Source organism: Ranitomeya variabilis, chromosome 2 (genome assembly GCF_051348905.1).
Source record: "Ranitomeya variabilis isolate aRanVar5 chromosome 2, aRanVar5.hap1, whole genome shotgun sequence".
NCBI classification, from domain to species: domain Eukaryota; kingdom Metazoa; phylum Chordata; class Amphibia; order Anura; family Dendrobatidae; genus Ranitomeya; species Ranitomeya variabilis.
Genome location: NC_135233.1, coordinates 984,153,092 through 984,162,157, shown reverse-complemented (window position 1 = coordinate 984,162,157; position 9,066 = coordinate 984,153,092). Strand labels below are relative to the sequence as shown.

At 48.9% G+C, this 9,066-nt stretch overlaps 1 long non-coding RNA gene across 1 annotated transcript; it reads left to right on the top strand.

The window, feature by feature from the left end:
* The first annotated feature begins 4,725 nt into the window (after positions 1 to 4,725).
* Positions 4,726 to 5,032, top strand: LOC143810084 (uncharacterized). Its single transcript, XR_013222649.1, has 3 exons — positions 4,726 to 4,739; positions 4,827 to 4,903; positions 4,980 to 5,032. It is a non-coding gene; the product is annotated as an uncharacterized LOC143810084 (long non-coding RNA).
* The last annotated feature ends 4,034 nt before the right edge of the window (positions 5,033 to 9,066 follow it).

Below are 9,066 nucleotides of genomic sequence, written 5' to 3'. Positions count from 1 at the left end.
TAAAATAGATACCTGGCCTGAATTGGCAGAATATGCATTACAGGAGCTCGTTTGCCCTGCTGCTAGTGTGCTATCCGAAAGAGTCTTCAGTGCGGCTGGTTCAATACTGACCGAAAAAAGAACACGTCTGGCTACCTGAAATGTCGATGATCTAACCTTCATTAAAATGAACCAATCATGGATTTCCAATTATTTGGCCCCACCTTCCCCTGCTGACACGTAGCTTGCCTGAAAAATGTCTTGCTTTTGGCCTCCTCTTACTGACTGCTCTAATTCCTCCATTTGCAGCTGCTGAATGTCCACCATAGGCCATTTTTATACCTCCCTAAATGGGCTGACTCCCCCCACAGGGCCGTGGTCACCACCTGGCGCAAGCACCTGTGCGAGTGCCGTTTGCCTGGACAGGTGGGTGTGCCCACTCTTGGGCGACGGCACTGGCACAGGGTCCCTCATAGTACAATGAAGTGTCTCTGATGGTGGTGGTGCACAACAAACGTCAGACACACCATCGTAATATGAGGAGCCCTGTACCAGTACCTCTGCCCACAAGAGAGTGTCCCCTCTGGTCGAACAGTGCTCTACCACTTGCAATACTTACCTCTCCCTGCTCCACCACAGTGTAGTCTGTGCTGATAAATCCTTCAATGGCACTGCCAATACAAATTTGTTGAAATGATAGATGATAGTTAAAATATACAGGGGCCCTGGCCTCCATTTAGACCATTTAATACTTTGCGCCTACTACCACTGTCTGCTACTCAGCAGAGGAGCCCACCCTTGTACCTAGGTATGCCACCTGTTTACTTATGACCAATTTTTTGGCTGACATGTAGCCCACATTATTATTTGGGCCTACTAACTTAGTCTGCTACTCCTTACAATTGTCCTCCGCTGCGCAAAGCTATGCCGCCTCTTTACTCCTGTTACCAATTTTGAACTGCATTTAGCCTACTTATTTAGGCCTACTAACTGTGTCTGCCTCCCATTACAGTTGTCCTCTGCTGAACAAAGCTATGCCGCCAGTTTACTCCTTTTACCAGTTTTGAACTGCAGTTAGCCTTCTTATTTAGGCCTACTAACTGTGTCTGCCTCCCATTACAGTTGTCCTCCGCTGAACAAAGCTATGCCGCCAGTTTACTCCTGTTACCAATTTTGAACTGCATTTAGCCTACTTACTTTTTTAGGCCTACTAACTGTGTCAGCCTCTCCTTACAGTTGTCCTCCTCCGCTGAACAAAGTAATGCCGCCTGTTTAGTCCTGTTACCAATTTTGAACTGCATTTAGCCCACTTTATTATTTGGGCCTACTAACTGTGTCAGCCTCCCATTACAGTTGTCCTCCACTGCACAAAGCTATGCCACCTGTTTAGTCCTTTTACCAGTCTTGAACTGCATTTAGCCTACTTATTTAGGCCTACTAACTGTGTCTGCCTCCAATTACAGCTGTCCTCCACTGCATTTAGCCTACTTACTTTTCTAGGCCTACTAACTGTGTCAGCCTCTCATTACAGTTGTCCTCCTCTGCTGAACAAAGCAATGCCACCTGTTTACTCCTGTTTCGAATATTAAACTGCATTTGGCCTACTTGTTTGGTTGGGCCTACTAAAGGTGTCTGCCACTCCTTGCTTTTCTCCTCCACTGAACAAAGCTGAGCCACCACTTTACTCCTGTTTCGAATATTAAACTGCATTTGGCCTATTTGTTTGGTTGGGCCTACTAACGCTGTCTGCTGCTCCTTGCTTTTCTCCTCCACTGAACAAAGCTGAGCCGCCACTTTACTCCTGTTTTGAATATTAAACTGCATTTGGCCTACTTGTCTGGTTGGGCCTACTAACGGTGTCTGCCGCTGCTTGTTGTTCTCCTCCACTGAACAAAGCTGAGCCGCCACTTTACTCCTGTTTCGAATATTAAACTGCATTTGGCCTACTTGTTTGGTTGGGCGTAATAACGGTGTCTGCCGCTCCTTGCTTTTCTCCTCCACTGAACAAAGCTGAGCCGCCAGTTTACTCCTGTTTCGAATATTAAACTGCATTTGGCCTACTTGTTTGGTTGGGCCTACTAACGGTGTCTGCCGCTCCTTGCTTTTCTCCTCCACTGAACAAAGCTAAGCCGCCACTTTACTCCTGTTTCGAATATTAAACTGCATTTGGCCTACTTGTTTGGTTGGGCCTACTAATGGTGTCTGCCGCTGCTTGTTGTTCTCCACTGAACAAAGCTGAGCCGCCAGTTTACTCCTGTTTCGAATATTAAACTGCATTTGGCCTACTTGTTTGGTTGGGCCTACTAACGGTGTCTGCCCCTCCTTGCTTTTCTCCTCCACTGAACAAAGCTGAGCTGCCAGTTTACTCCTGTTTCAAATATTAAACTGCATTTGGCCTACTTGTTTGGTTGGGCCTACTAATGGTGTCTGCCGCTGCTTGTTGTTCTCCTCCACTGAACAAAGCAGTGCCACCTGTTTACTCCTGTTACCAATTTTAAACTGCATTTGGTCCACTTTATTACTTGGGCCTACTAAATGTGTCTGCCACTCATTACAGTTTTCCTCCACTGAACAAAGCAATGCCGCCTGTTTAGTCCTGTTACCAATTTTGAACTGCATTTAGCTACTTTATTATTTCGGCCTATATCTGTGTTTCCTCCTCATCCTGCCCATTGCCTAACCACTGCTAGATGAGTCTGCTGGTACATTGCACTCTACACAGCCAGAATCTGACCATGCTGAAAGTCAGGTTCCCCTTTCCGCATACTATACCACCTTACACGGGGACAAAGAGGAAGGTGCAGATGAAAGTGCAGGTGCCTTCATCAGGTGGGGGGCATACTCGTTGGCGACGTCACTGGCACAGGGCCCCTCATAGTACGCAAAAGTGTCTCTGTTGGTGGGAGGCGCCACCGCCGTCAAACACACCGCCGTACTTTGAGGGTACCTGTGCCAGTGCCAATGCGAACGAGTGGGCCCCCCTGCTTGCTCAGGATCACAGCACTTGCAAAGTTTAAATACTTACCTCTCCCTGCTCCACCACCGTGATGTAGTCCGCGTTTCCTGGGCCCACAAAAAACTTGAGCCAGCCCTTACCCCCCACAACTTTAGCCAAATGACCCCCAATTTTCAATGCCTATCTATTATTATAAGGTAAATTAAGATTGACAAGCTTAAGTAACAAGAATTGATGTTTTTGGCATTAAAATGGACACTGTAGGTGTTTTCCTGTCCTCCACTCACTGCCGACTTTGATTCCCCATTGACTTGCATTGGGTTTCGTATTTCGGTCGGCCCCAGACTTTTCGCAATAATCGGCCGATTTCACCCGACCCGACATTTGACAAAGTCGGGTTTCGCAAAACCCGACTCGATCCTAAAAAAGTAAAAGTCGCTCAACTCTACTCAACATGTTGCATTTTTTGAGGCATTAATTATGTGCAGTCATCCACATGCGGATGGTTCAGCGGTTGTCTCCTGGTGCAGCAGTTATCTCCTGGTGCAGCGGTTCTCTCCTGGTGCTGCGGGTGTCTCCTGGTGCTGCTGGCTGTCCTGGTGAGGACAACACAGTCTATGTAAATATAGAACATTAGAAAATGTCTGTGGAGCGGCCCCCAGATGCAGGGCAGCGGGGTACCCGGTACCGGGTCTCTCGGTTCTAGGGATGTCACGGCGGCCCGACCCAGTCCGTGGCCCTGCTAAGGGGCGCCCAATAAAAGGTGTAGGTGATGGTGTAGGTTGCAGTAAATGACGAGGACTTCATTAGGTGACGTTGTTTTCATTAGGTGTAAAAGGTGAGACAGCCAACCTAAAGTTAACTGCCCTGCCGTTGGTTCGAAGTAATGCGTAGAGCCTATTACTTCCTCGGCGTTCCGGCCGCCGGCTACGCGCCTCAGTAGGATGTTGCCGATCTCGGGGCATAACTCCTACTGGTTCTATTGCCTTTGTGCTGTGATCTCGTTTCTCACTTCTCCACAATATCATTCGCTTCGTGTCCTTTCTCAAGATGCCGCCGCAATGCAAAGTGCAGGCACGGCTCCGTAACGCTCTGTCCTTTCGCTAGGCCTCTGTCAGGATCCCACCCCTGACAGGGACCCCCCTGAATCTTCCCAAGTAACGCTCTCCTCTCACTAGATGTTAGCTGGGCAAAACCCAGGCAGCTTCTCTCTAACTTCCTATCCAACCCCCAGTTTTACCAGAGTGTGAGGAGTGGCCAAATACATAGAACCCTTTGCTCCCCCTGGTGGCCGGAGTGTGAAGTGTAATGTGTGACTGTGATACCTGGTCAGGTGAACTCCTTTAGTGCAATCAGACATAACATCACTCCCCTTAGTGGCAGAGCGACATTACTGCAATGACCCGGACTCTGGGGCGCTGCATCTGTCTCTCTCACTGCTTTTTCTGTTCCTTGTAGACTGGTCAACTCTTCTGGTGCTGCTGTTGTCACCTGGTGCAGCAGATCTTTCCTGCTGTAGTGGTTCTCTCCTGGTGTAGTGGTTCTCTCCTGGTGCTGCGGGTGTAACCTGGTGCTGCTGGCTGTCGTCCTGGTGAGGACAACACAGTCAATGTAAGTATAGAACATTAGAAAATGTCTGTCTCTCTCACTGCTTTTTCTTTTCCTTGAAGACTGGTCGACTCTCCTGGTGCAGCGGTTGTCTCCTGGTGCAGCGGTTCCCTGCTGGTGCAGCGGTTGTCTCCAGGTGCTGCCGTCTGTCCCTGGCCTGTGCTGACTGCTGTGGTGTTGGACTACTGTCTGTAATGTAAGTATTAGTGCCCATTTTTTCTTTTGCCAACATATTGTTTGGCTCTTAACAAGTTTAATTTTTCTTCTCTGTTCTTTTCTCTAGTGTTTCACTTGACTGCTGCCTGCTTTTACAAGATGTCCTCTACTGAAGCTTCTGAAGGCCGACATGACGCTGATTATGTAATCACATTTGATTGATTGGTATGTATTGACTGGCAATACTATACATGTTGTAAATCATGTATTTTCTTTACAGGTACCTTCCAGTGAGGATGAGCTGGAGCAGTCAAGTGAAAAAGAAGCTTCCCGGGTCGTTGGGCCCATGTGTCTCAGGAGGAAAGACGGGGTGTAAGTAGTCTTTTCAGGAGAGTTGTAATAGAATTTGCTTTCAGTTTTACTTAAAAAATTTTTTTGTTTTATTTTATCTATAGCAGGGCCGTATTTAGAGTTTCTGCTGCCCAAGGCACTTTTCGTGCTGCCTCCCCCATTGGCGAGTATGACTAATGCAGACGCTATCGGCAGTGACTTAGGCTACTTTCACATCAACGATTTTTGACATTTGCGGCAGATCCGGCAGTTTTTCCGCATCCGTAATGGATCACTTATGGCAACACTGTGTTCGGCCTCATTCATTCCCTATGGGACTTGCGGTTTTGCTGCGATCCGGCAAATGCGGTACTTGCAGCAACAGGAAAAAAAAAATGCTGCTAGCAGTGTTTTTTTTGTCTCACCTCAAGTGCCGCACATGTCCGCAAGTCCCATAGGGAATGAATGAGGCCGAACGCAGAGTTGCCGGCCTGTAAGTGATATGTTACGCGACAGATGCGGAAAAACTGCAGTATCTGCTGCGAACTGAGAAAATCGCTGATGTGAAAGTAGCCTAAGGCTACTTTCACACTAGCGTCGTACGACGCACATCGCAATGCGACGCCCCGACGCAAACTGTGATAGCGCCGTACAATGGTGGCAGCGGATGCAGTTTTACAACGCATCCGCTGCCCCATTGTGAGATGCTGGGAGGCGGGGGCGGAGTTCCGGTCGCGCATGCACGGTTGGAAATGCTGGACACGACGCACCAAAAAACGTTACATGTAACTTTTTTTGTGGCGACGGTCCGACGCAACCGTCACACGACGGTTGTGATGTGTGGCAATCCATCACAATGCCTCGCTGATGAAAGTCTATGGAGAAAAAACGCATCCTGCAAGCAATTTTGCAGGATGCGTTTTTTCTACAAAACGATTCATTGCGACGTGCAGTGCACGACGCTAGTGTGAAAGTAGCCTTAGCAAACCTTTCCATTAGTTGTCATGTGAGAATCTGGTGAATCTCATACACAGTACATGGTCAGTTGATTCTGCCACGGTTGCACGGTTTGGCTGACAGATTTTTAAGGGGAACCTGTCAGTCGATTCATACTACCAAAACCACGGGCAGCATCACTCAGACTGCAAACAGGGAAGTTTATCTCTGCAATGCTCGGACGTTTCAGAGAGAACAGTTTGAAGAGCTGGATGGGTAATTTAGTGAGAGAACTGACTAATCTGTTGCTATCGTCTGTGGGCTTCTCACTCCATGTCTCTAGATCAGGGGTGGACAATTTATTTTCCCGAGGGGCCAGATGAAAGACCATGACTGTTGTGGAGGCCAAACCAATAGCATGAAAATAATTCTACTCAATATTAATTAATATTGATTGTATCACTTAATATTGAGCAGAATTAAGTATGCTGACACACCCCTATATATCTTTAAACCCCCCACAGCCTCCCTATATACAGCATGAGCCCCACACAGCCTCCCTATATACACTGCATGAGCCCCACACAGCCTCCCTATATACAGCATGAGCCCCACACAGCCTCCCTATATACAGCGTGAGCCCCACACAACCTCCCTATATACAGCATGAGCCCCACACAGCCTCCCTATATACACTGCATGAGCCCCACACAGCCTCCCTATATACAGCATGAGCCCCACACAGCCTCCCTTAATACAGCATGAGCCCCACACAGCCTCCCTATATACAGCATGAGCCCCACACAGCCTCCCTATATACACACTGCATGAGCCCCACACAGCCTCCCTATATACAGCATGAGCCCCACACGGCCTCCCTATATACACACTGCATGAGCCCCACACAGCCTCCCTATATACACTGCATGAGCCCCACACAGCCTCCCTGTATACACTGCATGAGCCCCACACAGCCTCCCTATATACACTGCATGAGCCCCACACAGCCTCCCTATATACAGCATGAGCCCCACACAGCCTCCCTATATACAGCATGAGCCCCACGCAGCCTCCCTATATACAGCATGAGCCCCACACAGCCTCCCCATATACAGCACGAGCCCCACACAGCCTTCCCATATACAGCATGAGACCAGCCTCTCATCTCCTCTCCTCAGCAGCCTCCCCTCTCCAGCCTCTCATCTCCTCTCCTCAGCAGCCTCCCCTCTCCAGCCTCTCATCCCCTCTCCTCACCAGCCTCATATTCTCCCCTCTCCTCACTCACATCAGCAGCCTCTCATTTCCTCACCAGCCTCTCATCTCCTCTCCTCAGCAGCCTCCCCTCTTCTCAGCAGCCTCCCCTCACCAGCCTCTCATCTCCTCTCCTCAGCAGCCTCCCCTCACCAGCCTATTATCTCCTCTCCTCAGCAGCCTCTCATATCCTCCCCTTAGCAGCCTCTCCTCTCCTCACCTCAGCAGCCTCTCATCTCCTCACCAGCCTCTCATCTCCTCTCCTCAGCAGCATCCACTCTCCTCAGTAGCCTCCTATCTCCTCTCCTCAGCAGCCTCCCCTCACCAGCCTCTCATCTCCTCTCCTTACCAGCCTCTCATCTCCTTACCAGCCTCTCATCTCATCTCCTTACCAGCCGGAGCCTGCATCAAAGCGGGGCTTCTGACCTCGGACGTACTATCCCGTCCAAGGTCAGAAATGGGTTGAAAAAAAAATTATTTTTTTTAAACTTGCTCAGGTGCCATCCCCTGCATTGTCCCCACCCTAGGCACGTGCCCTCAAGTCCCTAGTGGCAAATACGGCCCTGATCTATAGGTACCACAATGAGAAGAAGACAAACAAGATATTGACAATGAGAATCTAATCAACCTTGTCCAAGAACGAGTACCATTATGGGACACCCATGACCGTAAGCATTCCTGTGCTGATTCGAAGACTCTGAGAAGAAGTGGCAACATCGCTGCTGGCTGATTGGGACCATGCCATGCCACGTGCCTGAAATGATTTTGGTAAGTATTGCAATGTGGTCTGACGCGGCAGTGAAAATGTTAATGTATTTTTTTTTCAAATTAATTTTTTTCTTTTTTTTCCCTTCACAGTGAAGAGAATCAAAATCTGGTGGCGTTCGATGAAGGACAGCTTCAACAAGGAAATGAGAGAGGAGAATTGGGCTAAAAGTGGTGCTGCACCAAGGTTAAGAAAATACAAATACCATAAGAACCTTGCTTTCCTGAGGCCTGCGCTTGCTCAGCGAACGTAAGTATATATATATATATTTTTTGCAATGTTTTTTTTTTTAAAGTTTGATTTTCTTTTCCACACAGAACCTGGAGCAGCACAACACAACATGTATTTTTTACTAATGTGTTTCTTATCTTTTCCACACAGAACCCGGTGAAGCACAGCACAACCTGGATCATCCTCTGTTGAAGCAGCCCCTCATCGCCCAGCCACCGAACAGACGCAGTCTCAATCATCCACCAGTGATGGAGCAACCTGGCAGGCTTCACAGGCTGGGGAACAGACAGCCAGTCTATCTGGTTTTCCCCTCTCCCAGCCCTCTTTCTCTGCTGTGTCTTCTCGTCAGCGGCAGAGGGCCTGGGAGAGGATAGGTCTTGTTGATAGACTGAAGAGTGGGTTCACCCATGTGAACACGCTTTTACAGGATGTCAATAAACACCTTGACTGCCTGGAAGCCGACCTTGAGAGACCGGTGCGACTTTTTTTCAGCCTTCAGCAGCAGCAATCCCAGCAGCAGTCCCAAAGCTTTCATCCACAGGCCGGAGGATATTACAATCAGCCAATCATCTTTCCAACTTTGACAGCACCGGACTATCCTCCTCCACCACCACTGCTTCCAGTTCACCGATCCACCAGCCCTTCCCACTCCAGCAAGGGGCCCTGGCCACTCCAGCACCCATGCCCACTCCAGCACCCCTGCCCACTCCAGCACCATGGCTAATGACTTCGAGAGAGGCAACCACTCCCACTGGGCCAACAAAATAGAGGACCAAAACACATCATCTTATTACCAGGATGAAGATCCAGAGCTAGAAATCCCTCCCAAAATTGGACCCACCACCTCCACCCT